Source organism: Myxocyprinus asiaticus, chromosome 6 (genome assembly GCF_019703515.2).
Source record: "Myxocyprinus asiaticus isolate MX2 ecotype Aquarium Trade chromosome 6, UBuf_Myxa_2, whole genome shotgun sequence".
In the NCBI taxonomy this organism is placed as follows: domain Eukaryota; kingdom Metazoa; phylum Chordata; class Actinopteri; order Cypriniformes; family Catostomidae; genus Myxocyprinus; species Myxocyprinus asiaticus.
The window spans coordinates 7,341,500-7,365,805 of NC_059349.1; the positions used below are offsets into that span (position 1 = coordinate 7,341,500).

Sequence of the window (24,306 nt, forward strand, 5' to 3'; positions counted from 1 at the left end):
AAGAAAAATGAGTGTATTGGACCACTTGAGATGGACTGACCCCTTCAGCATCTTCAGGACCTTCAGAGAATCTTTTCCGCTTCTTGTACCTTGCCACTTCAGAGCTTTTTGACTACTTTAGTAGGAAATCGACAATGACTCCCCCAAGTCTTCCATCCCTGCCTCCTCCACAGAGGGCATGTCAGTGGGGTTCAGAAGTGTTCCTTCCACCACCAGACTATATCGCCAGGCAAGGTAAGCAGTTCCCTGCCTGACTGACAACAGCATGGTAAAGCCTTTTCTCTCTTGCCTAAGTAGTCTGATGGTTTGCCTGAACCTATTTGAGTCCAATATAAAGTCCTAATCCATGACCTCCTCAAACTCCTCCCACACCCAAGAGTTCACTTCCACAACAAAGTGAAATCTGCAGTCCTTCTGGTTTGCCGGTACCTGTAAGCTGAATTAATGTCCCTCAGGCTAACCAATCCTGAAAGGCCTCCTTCAGCCTTAAAATGTCTTTCACCGCTAGTGTGCACAAACAAGTTCTTGGATTGCTGCCACAGCAGACACCAAACAATCTTCCAGCTACACCTCCCAACAGCTGCTTCTGTGATGGAGGCTTTAAACCAGGCCAGAAAAGGTTATCCTACTCATGCATGTGACATCAAATGAAAAGTTAAGAGATAATCCAAAAGTAATCAGATGAGATTACCTAAATATGCAGATATGCAATTTAATCTTCAATTAAAAAAGCATTTGAATAAATGTTAATTTCATCATATTAACGGATATCCAAAATAATCTTGAGTTGTTTTAAAACTTTATATTTTTAAACTGTAATTTAAATGACAGTAATTCAATTCAATTTGTTGATTCAAAGTGGGACTTCTATTTGGAAAAAAATAATGTCCAGAAGTACTTGCTGTAGACATTCGCTTTCTGCATTGTTTTAACGTACCTGCTCTCAGTCTGTGCTGAACCTGAGACTGAGAGGAATGATTCACAGGAAAATCCATTAATTGAAACCCATCGTTTGATATATCCACACAGATTCACAGCGGCCATTAAACAAGTACAGTTTGTATACTGGCATTTGGTCTCATTATTATCTGCAAACACAACACAAATTGAAAGCACGGGATAGTGCCGGTTACAACAACATATCCACACATGTGACACGCTCCATCATTTGAATCAGATGTAAATTTTGGAGAAACAGAATTTTAATCTCAACTTTAAAATGGTCACTTTTATCACAAAATGCAAACTATGAATGTTGTTTTAATGCTGTGTGTGACAGATAGCAGTGGCTGGCCATTCAAACGGAGCAGGGCACTAAGCTTTAGCTCTCCAACTTGTAGCACAAAAAAATTATCATGCACATCAGAGGGTATGTAGAAAGAGACTGTACAACTTACTGAAATGTGTCTTCTCTCTGCTCTGCACACACACAATATAACAATCGCGTACCTTGTCCATTCTCTGCTATCTGCGTTGCAATGAACGTTACTTTTTCATATATTAAAATCATTCTGGAATTGCAAGCCATTGCAAAATGCATATAGCAAAATGTACATTTGCGATATACCGATTAGTTTGATATATCGTGCAGCTCTGGTTGAAATTAATTTGTGATCAACATTATGCTGCAAATGCTGTCAATTGAGATTAACTTGTATTTAACCTGGAATATTCCTTTAAGCTTGACCTGTACTGTACAGTGCAATAGTCATAACATTACTGGCTTTTAGCAGGTGAGGCAACATTTTTCATGGGCAGACATGAAGCAGTGGAAGCTGGCACTGCTCTGATGCTACCCACAGATGAAACTTTGTGGCCTATTCCAGGAAAAAGCCCCTGAACATGAAAATTAACTGTCAGTTAAGAAATGATCACAGAAATAAACAGTCAACCTGTTGCTCTCTTCTTTGATTTGGTTCACTTATCTCCTTTCATTTCATATTTATCCCTCTTGTATTGGTTTTTGACTACTTTATATTTTAATTTCAGGCCTGATGGAAGTGAAAAAGGACAGTCAGGAGCTGGATGAAGTGGAGGAGACACATCAGAAATCTGATCATTTCATAACCGGTGAAGAATCTTTTAGTGGCTCACAAACTGAAAAGAAAATTTCACAAAAAAGAGCTCGAGGAACTAAAACAAAAAATTACTTCCCCTGTCATCAGTGTGGTAAGATTTTCACAAATAAAGGAAACCTTAATAGTCACATAAGAATTCACATTGGAGAGAAGCCTTTCACATGCCATCAGTGTGGAAAGAGTTTCACACACAAAAGAAGTCTGAAAGAGCACACGAGAATTCACACAGGAGAAAAGCCTTTCACATGCCATCAGTGTGGAAAGAGTTTCAGATATAAAGGAAACCTTGATTTACACATCAGAATTCACTCTGGAGAGAAGCCTTTTACATGCATCCAGTGTGGCAAGAGTTTCACACATAAAAAAAGTCTGAAAGAACACACAAGAATTCACACTGGAGAGACTCCATACACATGCCTTCAGTGTGGAAAGAGTTTCACACAAAAGGGAAGCCTTAAAATCCACACAAGAATTCATACTGGAGAAAAGCCGTTCACATGCCTTCAGTGTGGAAGGAATTTCACATACACACATGCTCTTAAGGATCACATGAGTATACACACAGTAGAGACCCCATACACGTGCCTTCAGTGTGGAAAGAGTTTCAAATATAAAAAAAGCCTCAAGTTTCACGTAAGAGTTCACAGCGGAGAGAAACCGTACATATGTCCTCAGTGTGGGAAGAGTTTCACACAAAAGGGAAGTCTTAAAATCCACACTAGAATTCACACTGGAGAAAAGCCTTTCACATGCCTTCAGTGTGGCAAGAGTTTCGCAAATAAAACAAACCTGAGAGTTCATATGAAATATCATTCAGGACAGAAATTACACAACTGTTCTCAGTGTGGCAAGAGTTTTTTAGAGATGGCCCATTTTAAACAGCACCAAAGAGTTCATACAGGAGAAAAACCTTACAAGTGTTCACATTGTGAAAAGAGTTTTGCTCATCCAAGACTCCTGATAACACATGAGAAAGTGCATACTGGAGAGAAGACATATGACTGCACTCAATGTGAGAGGATTTTCAGCTCATCAAGTACACTACAGAGACATTTAAGGAAGAACTGCCCAAAATTGTCACAATGAGCAAATTTTATTTTGAGAATCTTTCATGTGAAATTTGTTTTAATTCTAAAAATGGACTTGAAGAGATAAAGAATGTTATGATTTTAGAAGTAAAATACTCTTATAGGATGGATGAAATAAGTAAAACAGGTTATTTTGGTCATACCATAATGCCTATTGTCATTAGACATTATAAGGATTATACTTTTGGGTGATTTTAACATTCACTTATGCTGTGCTTCCAATCCACTATCTAAGGAGTTTTCAATCCTTATTGACACCTTGGATTTTGTTCAGTGGGTAGATGGCCCCGCACAGTCACATGGTCATACCCTTGTCTTGACTTGGTATTAACACATGGAATATCTGCTGACAGCATTGAAATCTGTGACAACACCTTTTCTGATCACAATCCGATCCTGTTTTCAACCTCTCTCTCTGACTCTGTGGTGAAAGTCCCATCTCAGGTACGTTTGTCACGTATATTTTCTCTACGCTCCTCTACAGACTTCTCAAATGCATATAACAAGGTCCGTAAACCTCTGGATTTTGCATCTCCATCAAATAATTGGGATGCTGAGGTACATCTCAACTTATTCTATTCCTTCTGTTCAAATACCTCTATAGCCCCACTGAAGGCACGTCACCGAAAACCGAAATCGGAGCCATGGTTTAATGACACTACGTGATCACTCAGGCAGATCTGCCGGCAGGCGGAACGTAAATGGAAAAAGGACCATCTACAAGTGTCAAATCTGCTAAATCAAAATATCTATCTGAGATTATATCAAAAAAATCCCATAGACCCAGGACTCTTTTCTCCACCATCAACGCAGTTTTAAATTCTGTTACAACTACTTCTCCTGAGACATCATTGGATCTATGTGAAAATTTTCTTATTTTTTTTTACTGAAAAGGTTACCAGTATTCGATCTCAGCTGCTGCCAGATGTTCATGACCTGGTTGAGACTTCATCCTGTTCAGCTGTCTGGAGTGAATTTGAGCCTGTTTCTCTTCAATTATGCAGAGAAATCACTGAACATCTAAAGCCTACCTTATCTCCAAATGATGTCGTACCACCACGTTTTTTTCAAGCAAATATTTGACACGATTGGTCCAGATTTATTGTCTGTTATTAACAACTGTCTCTGCAGTGGGACTGTCCTGACTTGCCTTAAACTTGCAACGGTGACACCTCTCCTCAAAATTCCACTTTGGATCCTGCTATCTGTACCAATTTTAGGCCTATCTCTAACTTGCCTTTTATTGTGAAGATTATGGAGAAGGCAGTTTTAACCCAGTTGCAGTCATTTTTTTTAAATGAACTCTATCCGTGAACCTCTCCAGTCGGGCTATGCATAGTACAGAATCTGCTCTACTAAAAGTACTAAATGACATCTTAATGACTACAGACTCTGGGAATGTCATGGCCCTGGTCCTCTTAGATCTTAGCTCAGCATTTGATCTGGTTGACCACAATATCCTTATTTCATGCTTTGAGCATTGTGTTGGTATTCAAGGTACGGTTCTGGATTGGAGTGGGCCAGCACACCTCCTCTGTGGCACAGTTTGCCTGTGGTGTTCCGCAGGGCTCGATCCTCGCTCCAACCCTATTTTCTTTATATATGCTTCCTATGGGCGCAATCTTTAACAAATATGGGGTGTTATTTCATTGTTACACCGACGACACACAGATCTATGTACATATAAAATGTCATGACCAACAAGCTCTTGACCCTCTCTTTGCTTGTCTGCAGGAACTCAAAACCTAGCTGACAGATAATTTCCTACACCTTAATGAGAGTAAAACAGAAATTATCCTTCTTGGACCAAACAAGCTTAAAACAGTGAACAACATTAATTTGGATATTCTCACTCCTCATCTCACTTCTCACACTTAAAACCTGGGCTTTTTCTTTGATAGTAGCCTAAAGTTCGATAAACAAATTAACGAAGTGGTTAGATCATGTTTTTTCCACCTACGTCGCCTAGCTAAAACAAAACCTTTTCTGTCCAGGAAAATTTTTGAAATTGTGATCCATGCTTTTATTTCTTCATGCTTGGATTACTGTAATTCTCTGTACTCTGGCCTGCACCAATCAGCTCTATCCCGCCTGCAGATGGTCCAAAATGCTGCGGCACATCTTTTAACGGGCAGTCGTAAACTTGAACACATCACTCCCATCCTGATCTCCTTGCACTGGTTGCCTGTTAGATTTCCAATTGATTTTAAGATTTTAACATTTGTCTATAAATCATTAAACAATCTGGCACCCCATTATCTCTGTGATTTGGTTCGTCCGCACAACCCAACCAGATCACTCAGATCCGGGGGATCATGGACTTATGTCTGTTTCTAGATCCAGGATGAAGCATAGAGGTGATCGTGATTTTTGTATCACTGGCCCCAAACTGTGGAACATTTTACCAGATTACCTCAGGACCGCCTCCTCTCTATCTGTTTTTAAATCGTTTCTTAAAACTTTCTTATTTTCATTAGCTTTTAATTTACCTTAAATCATGGTTAAGCTGTGAAATTGCCCTACTACCAATGTATTATTTCTGTTATACTGTCTTGACTGTGATGCCACTGTACATCACTTTGGTCAACCATGGTTGTTTTTAAATGTGCTCTATAAATAAACGTGATTTGATTTGAAGGATGAGATGGGTCATTCCTATACATGCAAAAGGAAGACATTGTAATGCTTAATATGGCGACTGTGTAACGAACTGGCCATGGAGACGGTGTTAGGATCCATGTGCAGGAAGTTTATTAAAGAACACAAGCAAACAATCCAAATCGGCAGGCAAATAGAGGTAATTGTTAAGCAGGCGGTATAATCCAATAAACCAAAAAGACAGTCCAACAAGGCAAACAAAACCAAGGGGTATCCAAAGGTAGTAAATCCAGGAAAACAGGCAATGGTCATAACGAGAACAATTAGCAATGGCAATGGAAAAATGCTTGGTAAGGCAGGGTAAACTGGCAATACTTTGCAAAGTCAAAATGGAACAGCATGGTATTTATATAGTTTAAACAGGAAGTCACCAAAGAAGAAACGGTACAGAGTAAGTATTCGGAAGAGGGCTCCCTCTGGTGGTTGGTAGGAGGGGTAACAACCTCGGATGTTACAGACTGGTTGGAATTGATGTCACACCTTACAGTTTGAAGTATGTACATTTTTCTATGTTAATTTTGTTACTGTAGCACTATAAAAATTACTCTTTGCTTTGAGTGGCCCGTCCATACAGACACCAAACTATGACTCTACCAATGGCGTGAGTTGGGGGTTGGACTATCTCTTTGTTTGATCAACGGCAGAAGAGTGGCGTATTCAGAAAACTATTTTGAAAACTGTTTATTTTTGCAGTTCCTTTCAGTGGCACAGAAATTTCTTCAGCTTTAAAGAGCCATTCAATTTTTTCTCCAACCTCATCTGTCTTCCCATCTCCTCCGCTCGGGTGCCCGTACACCAGCAGCTGTGTGCTTGCTGTCCATTCTGTAACCACTGCATCCTGTGTCTGGTCCACATCGCTCTGCCTGGAAGAACTCCTTCGATGATCATTTAGTTCAGAAATGCCTCTGAAATTCTAAATATGGGGACAAAAAGAGCCACGGGCTCCGTTTCAGTTTGGTGCCATGCTCCTCTGCCAAATTCTGTGAAAGTTCGCTCCTCTCATTCAAAGATCACATGCGAATTCACTCTGGAGAGAAGCCTTTTACATGCCCTCAATGTGGGAAAAGTTTTACAAATAAAGCAAACCCAAGATTTCATATTACATATAATTTATTAGAGAAATTACACCACTCGGGGTGGAAATGTTTTTCACAGATGGCCTATTTTAAACAACACCAGAGAATACATACTGTTTTCAAAGCTTATGTCTGCTCAGAGTGTGGTAGAGCATTAATACATATAAAGAGGACTTGTATTTGTGCAGCAGCTCCAGTGGCCTTCAGACTTTCTTACTGGGGTGTCCATGTGGGGCACAGTCTCATTCAAGGGTAGCATGAAGCGTAACCCAACATCCCTGATGATAATAATAACAGTAATAATAATAATAAGATATGAACATTTTCAAAAAAATGTAATAGTCGAATGTTTAATTAATTGATTAATTATTAAATGTTAATACTGCAAAACACAGAAGACTCCAAATTGCATGTATTTTTAATATTTTTTCAATACAAGTTTTTATTTATGTAGTTTACTTGAAACTGCATAAATGTTATGGATGCTGCTAAAATGATTACTGTCTCTTTAGGAATAGCACACCATGTAACATTAAACACATGGTAGTTTTGTGGAGTTTTGGAGAGAGGACACTACCGTGGCATGACGTAATACTATTTTTTGAGACAATAAAGAAGATAATGCGCTTCAGTGTTACGGTCTGACGGATGTGAATGGCAGCGTGAGCTACAGTGCGTGTTCATTTCATTTCGGATGACTGTATGCAGTTTTTCCCCAGAGTCCACTCGATTAACCGTTCGAAATGACCAATCACAGCTAAGAATTTGGGGTGGTCAATCAGATTTAAATGGGGGCCAGGACCACCCCATGCCCCCCATCTGGACACGCCCCTAAACAATGCTCTTTACTCAAATCACTTGTATAAATTGCATCAAAAACATGGAAATAACAGTTATGCCAAATCAGGTAAAGAAATACCTTAATAACATTAAGTATAATAATCTTATGCATTGACAGCTGAATAAAGTCCGAGCAGAAAAACAAAAGAAATATGTTTGTAAAACAGCAACAGCAGCGCCTACTGTACAGGGGCGAAATTGTTTTTCAATTTATTAGTAACAATCTCTGTGTTAATAGACCTTTCGTCAGAGGGCCATCTTGCAAATTTTTCCCGAATTTGGTGTGAATAGGCCTTTAAGGTTTAGTTTAGGTTTAGGGGTAGGAGTACGGTTTCTGTGTGACTTCAAATAATCAAAATAAATGCTGCCAGTGATTCCCTTCAACAGTGTTAGTATTTATCAATGTGCAAATAGCATCTACCATTTTTGCTTTAAATAGGATCTGCCTAAAATATTTGTTTTCAAGTCATAAATGAGTATTTTTATTTCTTTTAAAAAGCCAAGCAATGAAGAGCTTGACCTGTACTATGCAAGAGGTATAAAACTGAAAAGGCGAAGTGTGGAAGAAAAAGATGCACAACCAACCGAGAGAACCGCAGCCTTATGAGAATTGTCAAGCAAAATCGATTCAAGAATTTGGGTGAACTTCACAAGGAATGGACTGAGGCTGGGGTCAAGGCATCAAGAGCCACCACACACAGACATGTCAAGGAATTTGGCTACAGTTGTTGTATTCCTCTTGTTAAGCCACTCCTGAACCACAGACAACGTCAAAGGCGTCTTACCTTGGCTAAGGAGAAGAAGAACTGGACTGTTGCCCAGTGGTCTAAAGTCCTCTTTTCAGATGAGAGCAAGTTTTGTATTTCATTTGGAAACCAAGGTCCTAGAGTCTGGAGGAAGGGTAGAGAAGCTCATAGCCCAAGTTGCTTGAAGTCCAGTGTTAAGTTTCCACAGTCTGTGATGATTTGGGGTGCAATGTCATCTGCTGGTGTTGGTCCATTGTGTTTTTTGAAAACCAAAGTCACTGCACCCGTTTACCAAGAAATTTTGGAGCACTTCATGCTTCCTTCTGCTGACCAGCTTTTTAAAGATGCTGATTTCATTTTCCAGCAGGATTTGGCACCTGCCCACACTGCCAAAAGCACCAAAAGTTGGTTAAATGACCATGGTGTCGGTGTGCTTGACTGGCCAGCAAACTCACCAGACCTGAACCCCATAGAGAATCTATGGGATATTGTCAAGAGGAAAATGAGAAACAAGAGACTAAAAAATGCAGATGAGCTGAAGGCCACTGTCAAAGAAACCTGGGCTTCCATACCACCTCAGCAGTGCCACAAACTGATCACCTCCATGCCACGCCGAATTGAGGCAGTAATTAAAGCAAAAGGAGCCCCTACCAAGTATTGAGTACATATACAGTAAATGAACATACTTTCCAGAAGGCCAACAATTCACTAAAAATGTTTTTTTTATTGGTCTTATGATGTATTCTAATTTTTTGAGAGAGTGAATTGGTGGGTTTTTGTTAAATGTGAGCCAAAATCATCACAATTAAAAGAACCAAAGACTTAAACTACTTCAGTCTGTGTGCATTGAATTTATTTAATACACGAGTTTCACAATTTGAGTTGAATTACTGAAATAAATGAACTTTTCCACGACATTCTAATTTATTGAGATGCACCTGTATACTTGATCTTTTTTACAGGCCAGTGTTTCTCAGTACTGGTCGTAATGTACCCTCAACACTACACAGTTTGGATTTCTCCCTAAATAAACACACATGATTAAAATCTACATCACAATTGTGCGGTGTTGGAGTATTCCAGGACCAGGATTCAGAAATACTGCTATAGGTATAAATTACTGGCTTCTAGCAGGTGAGGAGACATGTTTCATGGGCAGACATAAAGCAGTGGAAGTGGATGCTGCTCGGAAGTTACCAACTAGGGTACAATTCATTTTCAAAAAGAGGGGCGGACAGAAATGTGTTGTCTGTTCCAAGACAAACCACTTAATATGAAAATGACAGAGTTAACCTTTGAGTGTAAAAAAGATCAAGCATAAATAAGTTATTGATCTCAGTTGCTTTCTTCTATTGTTTGGTTCAACTTTATCGCCTTTTAAATTTTATCCTCTCGTACTGATTTACTGATTCAGACCTGATGAAGCTGAAAGAGGAAAGTGAAGCACTGAATTAAGGAGAAACATCAGTAACAGGAACCTGCTAAATTTGTAACTGGAGAAAGTCTTGCTCACAGACTGAAGAGAAATTCTCACAAAAAATTATTAAATGAAGAAAAACAGAAAATTATTTCACCTTCCCTCAATGTAGAAAGAGTTTCATACATAAAGAAGCCCTTAAAAAGCACATAAGAATTCACAGTAGAGAGAAACCTTTCCCATACCCTCAGTGTGGAAAGAGTTTCTTAGTAAAAAGGATCTCTTGGAAGGCACATACATACGTAAGATCTCACACTGGAGAGAAGCCTTACCCTTACAAAAAAATCTAAACTTGCCGCAAATTTGCCGCTTGTTATTTTCACATGAAAATGAGCTTTTGATTCGCCACAAATGTTTGCCAGAAGTTTGCAGCTCTTTGCCGGTAGTGGGGAACCTCTGGCAAACCTTTGGCAACAATGGACAATTTGCAGCAAATTTGCCATGAACTCTCGATTTTTGTAACGGTACAAATGCCATCATTGTGGCAAGTGTTTCACACACCATAAAAGTTATAAGGAGCACATGACAGTTCACACAGGAAAGACCATAAACACATGCAATCAATGTGGAAAGAGTTTCTCTGCAAAAGGAACCCCAGAAAAGCACATAAAAATTAACAGTGTAGAAAAACGCTTTGCATGTTTTCAGTGTGGAAACAGATTCAGACATGAGAAAGCTGGAAGAAATACATAGAAATTCACACTGGAGAGAGGTCTTTCATCTGTCCTCAGTGTGGACAGATTATCAAACTTAAAGAAAACTTAAAGGAACACATGATAATTCACTCTGTAGAGAAGCCTCTCACATGCCAACGGTGTGGAAAACGTTTCGCACATAAATTTACCTTTAAAAGGCACATAAGAGCTCACTCTGAAAACTATTTCACTCCAGTAAAGTAGGCAGCGCTGTTGTGGTGCTGTTGTTAACCAGTCTCCTGTCCACACCTTCATGTGTTTGAGATTAATATACCGAATGCTGTTTAAGCATTTACCCAGCAAACACAAAATGTTTTTACAACGTTTCACAATATTGCAGTTAGGTAATGTTGCAGTAAATCGTTTTAAAAACATCCCAGAAACAACACCTGAACAACTCAACCAAAATAAAACGTTTTTAAAACATTGTGCTAACCTTGAATGTTGAAGTTGACAAAAACATATATAACCAGACCAAAATGTTTAAGTGTTAAAATAACGTAATTTGTACGTTTGAATATGACATTTAAAATACGTCATAAAATACAACCAGACCAAATTACATCGTTTGTAGGACTTTTATCTAGGTGTTAAAATAATGTAGTTTGTGCGTTGAAATAAGACGTTAAAATACGTCATGAAAATACCAAATTACAAGCAGGCCAAATTACACCGTTTGAGAAACATTATGCCTATATTTTAATTTAGTGAAGTAAATGGTGATTAGTCACAAATTTACCCTGTGGCTGGAAGAGAATTTTTGAATGACTGCACGAGGCATAGGCTACATTTGGTCAGAGACTCATCTCTCTGCTGTAGGGCCTCGCATCAGCTTCAGGAGTCAGGTCATGGTATGTGAATCCCATTTTGGTTTTCCTGAAGATGAAAAAAGAAACTGTGCCCTTTTATTAAAAATCTCATTTGTTAAATACCATAGGCTCCTAAACAAACTCTTTTTGATCTTCAAATATGAACAAAAATTCACTTTAAGTCTATTTATTAAAAAAACAAAACACAAAACAGCCAGAATGTATTCTATTATGAGGCCTCTGATGACGGGCACATACGGACTCATAAAGTGCGTTGTACTGTGAAAATGTATTTATTTATGTATTTTATCCATCCCTGTGTTGTTCTGGCTTGTCGGGACAATATTGTTGTTTGTTACTAACATTTAATAAAAATACAAAAAAATCAGCCTTGTGGCGGACATTGGGGCAGAAGTACAGCAATACGTCACCACAGATGACACTGGGCTAATGGCATTTGAAAGTGATCATACCTAAGTCATACAGTGCATCCGGAATGTATTCAGAGCGCTTCACTTTTTCCACATTTTGTTATGTTACAGCCTTATTCCAAAATGGATTAAATTCATTATTTTCCTCAAAATTCTACAAACAATACCCCATAATGACAACGTGAAAGAAGTTTGTTTGAAATCTTTGCAAATTTATTAAAAATAAAAAACGAAAAAATCACATCTACATAAGTATTCACAGCCTTTGCCATGACATTCAAAATTGAGCTCAGGTGCATCCTGTTTCCACTGATCATCCTTGAGATGTTTCTACAACTTGATCGGAGTCCACCTATGGTAAATTCAGTTGATTGGACATGATTTGGAAAGGCACACACCTGTCTATATAAGGTCCCACAGTTAACAGTGCATGTCAGAGCACAAACCAAGCCATGATGTCCAAGGAATTGTCTGTAGACCTCCGAGACAGGATTGTATCGAGGCACAGATCTGGGGAAGGGTACAGAATAATTTCTGCAGCATTGAAGGTCCCAATGAGCACAGTGGCCTCCATCATCCGTAAATGGAAAAAGATTGGAACCACCAGGACTCTTCCTAGAGCTGGCCACCTGGCCAAACTGAGCGATCAGGGGAGAAGGGCCTTAGTCAGGGAGGTGACCAAAACCCAATGGTCACTCTGACAGAGCTCCAGCATTTCTCTGTGGAGAGAGGTGAACCTTCCAGAAGAACAACCATCTCTGCAGCACTCCACCAATCAGGCCTGTATGGTAGAGTGGCCGGACGGAAGCCACTCCTCAGTAAAAGGCACATGACAGCCCGCCTGGAGTTTGCCAAAAGGCACCTGAAGGACTCTCAGACCATGAGAAACAAAGACTGAACTCTTTGGCCTGAATGGCAAGCGTCATGTCTGGAGGAAACCAGGCACCGCTCATCACCTGGCCAATACCATCCCTACAGTGAAGCATGGTGGTGGCAGCATCATGCTGTGGGGATGTTTTTCAGCGGCAGGAACTGGGAGACTAGTCAGGATCGAGGGAAAGATGAATGCAGCAATGTACAGAGACATCCTTGATGAAAACCTGCTCCAGAGCGCTCTGGACCTCAGACTGGGGCGAAGGTTCATCTTCCAACAGGACAACGACCCTAAGCACACAGCCAAGATAACAAAGGAGTGGCTCCAGGACAACTCTGTGAATGTCCTTGAGTGGCCCAGCCAGAGCCCAGACTTGAACCCGATTGAACATCTCTGGAGAGATCTGAAAATAGCTGTGCACCAACGCTCCCCATCCAACCTGATGGAGCTTGAGAGGTCCTGCAAAGAAGAATGGGAGAAACTGCCCAAAAATAGGTGTGCCAAGCTTGTAGCATCATACTCAAAAAGACTTGAGGCTGTAATTGGTGCCAAAGGTGCTTCAACAAAGTATTGAGCAAAGGCTGTGAATACTTATGTACATGTGATTTGTTTTTTTTTTTGTTTTTTTTTTTTTTATAAATTTGCAAAGATTTCAAACAAACTTCTTTCACGTTGTCATTATGGGGTATTGTTTGTAGAATTTTGAGGAAAATAATGAATTTAATCCATTTTGGAATAAGGCTGTAACATAACAAAATGTGGAAAAAGTGAAGCGCTGTGAATACTTTCCGGATGCACTGTAATCCCTTCGAAGGACAGATCTCTTGATGTAGACACTCTAAAGGGATCATGAAAGTACTGTATGAATGTACCCTTCACTAATAGTCTTGTAAAAGGGCTCTTCTTGAAAAAATAAAATAAAAATGTTTTCTTAATTTTGAGGTAAAATCTGAGGTCAATTTATAGAGTTCCCTTTTATTTGTTTTAAATGAGCCACTTCAAGACTATCAACTTTTATCACCTAAATATTCTAAAAATGTTAACTTTAGTAAAATCTGTTTTGTCTGCCGCTCGTGCATGGGCTTGACGCTCACGTTGGTCTGTTGTTGAGGATGGTAATACTGGGCCTCAGAGAGAGATGAATTGACTTCATCATTAAGCCTGATTTACACTTACTGGGTGAACAGATTTCGCTGAGTTCATCCATAATGATAACGAAATTCAGTGACGGTTTTGTTCGTTTGGTGATTACTTCCATAGCAACTAACTGCTTTTAAAATGATGCCGCGCGGTAGTACAAACGCTGGCTTCGTTCGACGAGGGTGTTTTGCTTCGTCTTTGGGTGCTTCTTCCAAAGTTAGGGTGGCCAGACTTCCCGTTTTTCCTGGGACATTCCCGTATTTAAGCACTTTTTCTAGTGTCACGACTTATTCTGAAAAATTGTGTTTTGTCCCGTATTTCCCCTCGCCTATGCGGCTTTCTCAGTCACGTGAGTATTCTAATTAAAGGTAGCCAAGGATACGGCTTGTAAAACCAATAAAATCACACCGTGTTATTTGAAGTACATGATTGGATTAAACTATCCAATCACAATCCCCTATCAATAGACGTCCAGTTAGTGAACTGATTGAAGAGTCAGTTTGAAAGAGCACACAGATGAAATGACTTTCATTATGAGGACCTGACAGAGCTCCATCTTCTTCTAAAAATCTTCATTTGTGTTCTGCTGAAGAAATACAGTCAAACACTTCTTGGATGGCATCAGGGTAAGTGAATAATGAGAAAAGTTTCATTTTTGGGTGAACTACTTTCATGCACCTAAATTATGTTGTAAATAGAAAATGTTGAGGCTTTGGGAGTAGACTAAATGAAATTATGTAATTGAAACTTTTCAAGATTAGTTAATTGTGGCAACTGTAATTGTAATGTCGATTTATTTATATTTTCAATTAATTGTGCAGCCGTAGCTGTAACATCAATTTGTAGGTGAACCCGGAAGGCTAATCAACACTTGGGATCCTCTTCCTACCCTTCCTATGGGTTTTAATAATGGCAGTTAGGATGTTTTGTGCTACAGCATAAATTACACGCAGTCATACCTAAAACATGTATTTTGAAGTCGCATTGAAGACATTATTATCATTTTATTTATTTTTTATGACGGCTTCAAAATTCACTTTTGAGGTATGACTACTTTATGTTGGAGAACAAAATGGCCAATGTTTTATCAAGGCCACAGACCTTATTTAATTTTATTTTTAAATCCAAAACTGTCATTATAGAAACCCATAGAAAAATCCTCAGGGAATAATAGGAGAGACCAGGACCAGTTGTCAAACATTTTATTCCATTGAATATTTCCTTAAGTGGTTTCTGTATAGCCACATGTCATCAAGTCTTGGCTACAAAAAAACAAAACAAAAAAAAGCCTTGAAACCATTTCACCATTAGTGACCACAGAAAAAATATACTGTTCTTTGAATGCCAATAGCCAGGCTTTTTGTCATACTCTATGGGATAAGTTGTCACCATGCAACCAGTGTTTTAAAAAAAAAAAAAAACGATTAGGGAAATATTAACAGTAAAACAATTGAGGCACAAAATTAAGGTAATGTACAGAAATATCAAAACATTGTTTTGGCCAACAAATATTGTTGTTGATAAATTCGATGTATTTTTGCCGTACAACCTGGTCTGGTAAATATGTGATGACATGCGATATCAAAGTACAGTAGGCCTACTCTGACAGCACATTTAAGTCTGTCTTTATAAAATAGTTGAGCCTTCAATGTATGCCATTGTGTTTTGAATTTGTTGACTTATTTAAGAACTATAACAAAAATGTGATATACATTAGTAAAATTAACCAAAAATATTTTAAGATGAGTTTTTCAAACTAGGTGGTTGAAACCAACATTAAAAACCTCTGCTGGAGGAAACACATTTGTGGACTTTTGATTCCAAGTCTTATAGTTACTAAAATATAGTCTTTGTGACCACTTTCTCATATGAAACAACTAGCCTCGGTCTCTCCTATAGCCTATATAGTTTCAGTGCACAGATGTTGCGAATAAATACGAGTAAGTAAATATGTTTTCTGTTTCACATACTTATGCTGATGTAGCCAATTTGAACTCTGCAATAATTATAAAGAAATGATAAAAGACATCATTTTAGTAACATATTTAATTTATTTCTCTAGCACTGTGTACAGGTGCATCTCAATAAATTAGAATGTCGTGGAAAAGTTCATTTATTTCAGTAATTCAACTCAAATTGTGAAACTCGTGTATTAAATAAATTCAATGCACACAGACTGAAGTAGTTTAAGTCTTTGGTTCTTTTAATTGTGTTGATTTTGGCTCACATTTAACAAAAACCCACCAATTCACTATCTCAAAAAATTAGAATATGGTGACATGCTAATCAGCTAATCAACTCAAAACACCTGCAAAGGTTTCCTGAGCCTTCAAAATGGTCTCTCAGTTTGGTTCACTAGGCTACACAATCATGGGGAAGACTGCTGATCTGACAGTTGTCCAGAAGACAATCATTGACACCCTTCACAAGGAGGGTAAGCCACAAACATTCATTGCCAAAGAAGCTGGCTGTTCACAGAGTGCTGTATCCAAGCATGCTAACAGAAAGTTGAGTGGAAGGAAAAAGTGTGGAAGAAAAAGATGCACAACCAACCGAGAGAACCGCAGCCTTATGAGGATTGTCAAGCAAAATCGATTCAAGAATTTGGGTGAACTTCACAAGGAATGGACTGAGGCTGGGGTCAAGGCATCAAGAGCCACCACACACAGACTTGTCAAGGAATTTGGCTACAGTTGTCGTATTTCTCTTGTTAAGCCACTCCTGAACCACAGACAATGTCAGAGGCGTCTTACCTGGGCTAAGGAGAAGAAGAACTGGACTGTTGCCCAGTGGTCCAAAGTCCTCTTTTCAGATGAGAGCAAGTTTTGTATTTCGTTTGGAAACCAAGGTCCTAAAGTCTGGAGGAAGGGTGGAGAAGCTCATAGCCCAAGTTGCTTGAAGTCCAGTATTAAGTTCCCACAGTCTGTGATGATTTGGGGTGCAATGTCATCTGCTGGTGTTGGTCCATTGTGTTTTTTGAAAACCAAAGTCACTGCACCCGTTTACCAAGACATTTTGGAGCACTTCATGCTTCCTTCTGCTGACCAGCTTTTTAAAGATGCTGATTTCATTTTCCAGCAGGATTTGGCACCTGCCCACACTGCCAAAAGCACCAAAAGTTGGTTAAATGACCATGGTGTTGGTGTGCTTGACTGGCCAGCAAACTCACCAGACCTGAACCCCATAGAGAATCTATGGGGTATTGTCAAGAGGAAAATGAGAAACAAGAGACCAAAAAATGCAGATGAGCTGAAGGCCACTGTCAAAGAAACCTGGGCTTCCGTACCACCTCAGCAGTGCCACAAACTGATTACCTCCATGCCACGCCGAATTGAGGCAGTAATTAAAGCAAAAGGAGCCCCTACCAAGTATTGAGTACATATACAGTAAATTAACATACTTTCCAGAAGGCCAACAATTCACTAAAAATGTTTTTTTTATTGGTCTTATGATGTATTCTAATTTTTTGAGATAGTGAATTGGTGGGTTTTTGTTAAATGTGAGCCAAAATCATCACAATTAAAAGAACCAAAGACTTAAACTACTTCAGTCTGTGTGCATTGAATTTATTTAATACACGAGTTTCACAATTTGAGTTGAATTACTGAAATAAATGAACTTTTCCACGACATTCTAATTTATTGAGATGCACCTGTATGTTGTTAGTAAACTCTGCTTTGGAAGATAACGTGGTAAAAACAATTTGACAACAGCATGTGTAGTCCCAGGTTGAACGTGGTAAGTAGGTTTCAAAAACATCAATAAGAGATGTGATGATGTGATAAAAACGTTAAAGCGACGGTTCTGCAACGTTGTGAAACGTCGTATTTATAACATGGAAAACCCCCGACATCTGTCGTTTTAAGTACGTCAGAATAAACTGTGCAGTTATTTTCGAGCTGGTGCAAATTTACCTACATCTGTATGATCATTGCGTAGAGACATTTTCCAAGAACCTGTCATGTGATTTTTGTTTAAGTAATCTACAAAAGGAATCAATACTACTTAAATACTCTTAAGTGTCCATTCACTCTGTTGTTTGATTAGCTGCTTCACTCTTGTACTGTCTGCAGCCAAAAGCCAATGAATCATCATTCTTTTGCCTATATTCTGCCCATTAACACTCTTTATACACTCATCTTTGCAGTAGTATCAGTGTCATCATAAATTACAATAGAGTGTAATCGGTGCAGATTATGGCTGTGTACAGTATAGTGTGTTAGCATATTAGTGCCATGAATGCAAAAGTAAATATTACAAATTGCACATTATCTACTGCATATACACTCACTGACCACTTTATTAGCTACACATGTACACTTATTCATGCAATTATCTAATCAGCCAAATGTGTGGCAGCAGTGCAATGCATACTGTAAAATTATTCGGATAAGGTCAGGAGCTTCAGTTAATGTTCACATCAACCTTCAGAATGGGGAAAATGTGACCTCAGTGATTTCAACCGTGTCATTATTGTTGGTGCCAGATGAGCTGGTTTGAGTATTTCTGTAACTGCTGATCTCCTGACCCTAACCCAGTCTCTAGAATTTACTCCGAATGGTGCCAAAAACAAAAAAACATCCAGTGAGTGGCAGTTCTGTGAATGGAAACAACTTATTGATGAGAGAGGTCAACGGAGAATGGCCAGTCTGGTTCGAGCAGACAGAAAGGCTTCTGTAACTCAGATAACCCCTCTGTACAATTGTAGTGAGCAGAATAGCATCTCAGAATGCACAACACATCGAACCATGAGGTGGATGGTCTACAACAGTAGAGGACCATGTTGGGTTCCACTTCTGTAAGCCAAAAACAGAAAGCTGAGGCTGAAATGGGCACCGGCTCACCAAAACTGGTCAGTTAAAGAATGGAAAACATAGCCTGGTCTGATGAATCTCGATTTCTGATGAGGTACACAAAAGGTAGGCCCGTTGTTATGAAGATAAATAAACGCTACAAACTATGTGAAAGTTGTTTTCATTCAAATAATTGTTTCTCACCAAATATCATGAATCTTTGTTGATACTTCAATGTCTTTTCAACAATAACACAGAATGCAAAAGTGATGTAGAATAAACATCACATTCTAACACTGATTTACGTTGACATTTCAATATTGTTTCAACATTAACTGAAGGTGCAAATGTGATGCAGAACCAACATCATAGTGCAACATTGATTAAAGGATGCATTTTACAGATTTTTGGTTGAAATATCCATGTCGTTTCAACAAAAGTGATGTAGAATCAACATTGCAGTGTAAAATTGATTGAATGATTAACATTATAGATTTCAGTTGAAATATCAATGATGTTTCAACATAAGTTATGTGGAATCAATATCGCAGTTGATTCAGTGATACTAACATTTAATTTTAATTGTAATTTCATTGTTGTTTCATCATTGTTCTTGTCTTTGCCTTGTTGATGCTAGATTTTTGGCCATCAGAATGAAGTCAATTTAGTTGTGATTCACGCCATTTCGGGAGTGCCAGGTTGCTGTGTGAGGTTTATGTCCTTCTTATGGGTCTTGGTGATGATACTCTCCAGTTGTTCATTTCCTCAACTTCATGGTCTAATGTTGGTACATAGACAATGTTTTTGATATTATGTGGTCTGGCAGAGATTCAGATGGAGATTAGTCTGCTGGAGAAGGGGTACAGCTATTGACACATGGTACTATTTCTTTCCTAACTAGGAAGGCAACCCCATTATGGTGTTTAACTACTTCTCCGCTGTACCATATTTTGTAGCCTTTGTCCATTGCTGTTTCTCCAAATCCAGTCCAGCGGACTTCGGTAAGGCCAAGTATGTCCCACCAATACCGCTTCAGTTAATGGGTGAGCTCATGGATTTTACCACATGAATACAGGGTTCTGACATTCCATGTCCCAATTGTTGTTGCTGTTTTGGGCAGTTTGATGGTTGCATTTGCTCCAGTAACACACTTATTGCCCCCACCTTGGAGTCTTGTAGTGGGGTACGTGGTTGTTGTTTGTTCGGGCCTTGACCGATTCTGCATGTTTTTGCTCTGCTTCTTGTCCTTCGTGACTTTTCTGTGGGCTTGGCGGTGCCCATCTCCTCTACAAGCATTTTAACTAATACATTTATGCACCACCCCCTCACTTTGTTTAGCCCACTAGCAGAAGCAGATACCAGGGTATGGTTGGGAGAAATTCCCTGAACCAGAAGTGTGAGTTGAGTGTTAGGTGAGAACTATTGTCCCTGTCCTCCAAGGGAGCTACCACCTGGAAGTAGGGTGCTACTAGGTAGCAAAGGTGCTATCCTCCAAAGGGAGCTGCTTCCAGGTACCAAAGGTGCTATCTCTATCTGAACACCCCATACAAATACCGCATATGCTCCAAGAGTGCAAGCAATTAAACAGATCTCACCCAACAAAACCCATCTTCAGACTGACCCATTAATAGATACTTTAATACTGCTAACTACAGATAAGTATGTTAACAGCTATTCAAAATAGCACAGCAATAACGATTTTGTTTTTGTATTCAAAGGTACACAGAGTGCAATAGTATTAATATTATTAATATTTGGCGAAGAAAAACACTTAAGCTCTGTAAAGTTGTTTATTAAAAAAGTGATACAAAGGCAAAGATGGCGTGATAAATATTACATTAGAGATATAAGAGAACTCGCGTAAGATTAAATGCAAAGGCCAAAAATTCAGCAATATGGAATAAATTATGAAGACAATCCGCATAAGATCTGATCATTTTTAAAAGGGATACAAGGCAGTGATGCAACAATATCATTTACATGTTAAGAGAACCCATATGAGAATTTTTTCCCCCCCAGTTTTTAAGGCATTTAATGCAAATTAACTACACATCCTCAGTGCTGGTTCAGTATTTCAGCCTAGAGTTACTTCAGCGTTTAATGTCGATGGTCAAAACAGCTTTCTGTGCTTTAGTGCCGCCAGTTGCTCTGGTTCTGGTTACTGCAATGGCTTCTGACACATAATCCAAAGCTTATATATCATTGTTCAGCACTTTATTGCGCAGCGACAAAGCTAAGCTTGTTTTTTTACAGTGTATCGATTTATTGTTCGCCCCATGAAGAAAAGCCCTGAACAATAATATATAAATGAGCACAATTAAGGATACTTAAGGATGTCACATTTTATTTCTGATTTAAAATATGTTTTCCCATTCAAGTAGATTGGAGTTCTACTTGCAAAACAACATTCAGGCTCATCGTCCTCCCCCTCCCCATTTCACTGAATGATGATGTTTGAGATGACCAAAGCTTGTTGTGTTGACTGTCACTAGATGAACTAATTCTACAAGACTACATTAGATTACACCAGCATCACATAAATATGATTTCATTACAATCATGTTTGTAACACTTATCAATAGCTCACTCCTGATAACCATTTTATAACTTTATTTTATCTGTAGAGCGCAGCAGTTTCTGCTACAGAAATGCTGCTGGTGTAAAAGCACAAGCGTTGTTTGCTGTTAAAGTTGTCCTGACGTACTGCTTCAGCACATAATTTTTCTCCCCATCGATGCCTAATTTGAAACAACAGAGATATCAATTACAAGAATACATCTTTTTTTTTAATTTTGTATAAAACAGTGGTTTGACAATGGTTTAATCCCGATAATACAACTATTTAAATAGGATGGTCAAATATTCTCCTGGTCAGAATTTCTTCAAACATATGGCATTTCAGTGACAGTTAAAGACTATGCAGTGGTTTTTGCTGCAATTCCAAGTGGTCTTCTTAAATTAATACAAGGAAATTCATTGAAAAAAAAAAAAAAACATTTTGTTGGTTTTACATAATTCAATTGTGGACATTGGTTCCACACAAAGAAAATGAGTTTCCTTAATATAAAATGTAAATGTAGGCTTAACTCAAATAATTTGTGTTGAATAAACCCAAAGGAATCGAGTTAACCTTACTTAAATGAGATTTTTCCAAATAACTCCAATGAACTTTGCAACTTGCTACAAGCTAGCAACAATACATATTAGCATATTATACATATCGAGTGAATCTCAATGTTCTTTTGTGTTCTTACATTCTTATGTATTCGTTCGACGTCATCATCAACTGCCGAAGTTTGATTCCAATCCTCAAGAACACAAGTACAGAGAACACATAAAATTACCCAGATGTTTTCTTACATCGGATCCATCCTTGAGTGCACCAAACCTGTTTGAAGTCCCAGAAGTCATAGCGTGTGGCTCTACAATAGCTGAAGAAGGACATTTGACATGTTTTTTCCCCCTCAAGTGTTTCCCGCAGTAAGCTCGCAAAAGTCTGTCGGCCGTGAGAACTTAATTTGTTCCTCATAATTTTAATAATGTAATAAACACATGGAGGTAATTCGTTTTTCCAGACTTTTTTTTCTTTCAAAGTGTTACTAGTCCAGCAAATCTCACTGGTGCGATTAAAATGCTGTTACTGGTGTGTAATAATGCCAGAATTTCTTTTACTGGCTTCAAATGTGCTGTGATGGGCAGTGGCGCAACAGGAAAAACACAAGGACATCTCAATGCTCAAAATAGATCTGTTCTACGTCCTCCTTCTGAGTTTGTTCCTCCAAGGATGCTTGGCAAGACCGGTCTTTATAAGAACGCAAGTCCATTCTCTGCATTCTTTAAATTGAGATTCATCCATTGTTTTGCTTACTTTAACAAAAATGGTGCTGCTGAGGGTTAACACTGATCCTCAATCAGCCTTTATGCTGAAGATCCCAGTAAAGCATGCTGGGTAATGCAAATTTCCTTGCCCGGTTTCAGCAATACTTTGATGCAACAAATATTATTCACAATGGCTATGTTTACATGTACACCAATACTCTGATTATTGAAATAATCAGAGTATATACTTAGATTAAGATGTTTACATGATTTGGGCAAACTCTTCAATCAAGTTTACATGCTACTTGCCAATGCTCTTTTTCAATTACAATTATTCGCTGAGAAATGTAATGCTTTTTTATAAAATAACATTACAAAAAACATCTTGTTGCAAATATCTATCTTTCAGTACAGCTTGGCATAAGGAAAATTAGTCAGTCAGTTTGTCAGTTTTTTTTTTTTTATGTTTTATTAAAAGAACCTGTTAATAAGAGTAATTTTCGACTACACTAGATGTGCTGTCTGTTTTGATACACTAAAAAGAATCGTTCATAAGAGTCACTTGTTTGAATTGGAATACACGCACTGGATGTTATTGTGTTCGGTGAGGACAAACTCATTTTAAAGACATACTTGCAATTTTTTTTTGCGGTATACAGTCTTTTTATCTCACCAACATTCAATTCAGTTGGCAAACGGACATTTGCCGTGGGGCTGTAGAGTGGTTGAGCATCACTACTGGAAAACAGTGCAAGAAACTGCCGTTTTGCATGAAATCGAGAAGTAAGTGCAGCTTCCGTTTTTACAATGTTTTCGGACCTGTGTTTGAGCGTAACATCATCCATCTGCAGCATGGGCGCAGGCGCACTTTGGTCAGAGTAGAAGAAATGTGATTAAAGCGTTTACATGTCAGTATAAAGCGATTCAAATAGAAGTACTCCGCATACCTTACTGCGATTATCATTATTATGATTATTAGCATAATCACCATATAATATTCACAATATTCTGTTTACATGAGCAACAGTTTAATTGTAGTATTGCCTTAATCGCATTATGAGGGTGCACGTAAACTAGCCATTATTCCAACACAACTGGATTAAGTAAACGTAGATGGACTGTACACAATGAAATTAAGGTAAAACCAAATGCTAAAGAAATGTGCTGGATTGAGGGCCTAGGTAGCGAGTAAAGACGCTGACTACCACCCCTGGAGTCACGAGTTCGAATCCAGTCCGTGCTGAGTGACTCCAGCCAGGTCTCCTAAGCAGCCAAATTGGCCCGGTTGCTAGGGAGGGTAGAGTCACATGGGGTAACCTCCTCGTGGTTGCTATAATGTGGTTCTTGCTCTCGGTGGGGCGCGTGGTGAGTTGCGCGTGGATGCCGTGGAGAATAGCGTGAAGCCTTTACACGCGCTACGTCTCCACGGTAACACGCTCAATAAGCCACGTGATAAGATGTGCGGATTGATGGTCTCGGATGTGGAGGCAACTGAGATTCGTCCTCCGCCTCCCAGATTGATGCGAGTCACTGCACCACCACGAGGACTTAGAGCACACTGGGAATTGGGCATTCCAAATTGGAAAAAAAAAAAAAAAGAAAAAAAAGAAATGTGTTGGATTAACTCATTTTAATTTAGTAAATTGAGCAATCAGTAAAAAATTATGTTGAGTGAACACTGTCTGTTAGAAGTCTGAGTCTGTTTAATCATTTCATACCAATGTGTTCATATCACTTTTTAATGACTGTGTTGAATTTTACTTGGACTTTACGCAATATAAT

At 38.7% G+C, this 24,306-nt stretch overlaps 1 protein-coding gene and 1 long non-coding RNA gene across 9 annotated transcripts in view; one reads left to right on the forward strand and one right to left on the reverse strand.

The window, feature by feature from the left end:
• LOC127442888 (gastrula zinc finger protein XlCGF26.1-like) overlaps positions 1-24,306 on the forward strand; it is a 202,061-nt gene that overhangs the window by 139,596 nt on the left and 38,159 nt on the right. Inside the window, exon 3 of one of the 8 annotated variants that reach the window (XR_007897544.1) lies at positions 1,990-8,051. The exons of the other annotated variants lie outside the window; for them this stretch is intronic. The gene's annotated coding sequence lies outside the window, so the exon portion shown is untranslated. The remainder of the gene's footprint in view (positions 1-1,989; positions 8,052-24,306) is intronic. 8 annotated transcript variants of the gene reach the window in all.
• LOC127442994 (uncharacterized) lies at positions 4,218-17,427 on the reverse strand. The gene is made up of 2 exons (XR_007897574.1): positions 17,227-17,427; positions 4,218-9,086 (listed from the first exon to the last, which is right to left on the reverse strand). It is a non-coding gene; the product is annotated as an uncharacterized LOC127442994 (long non-coding RNA).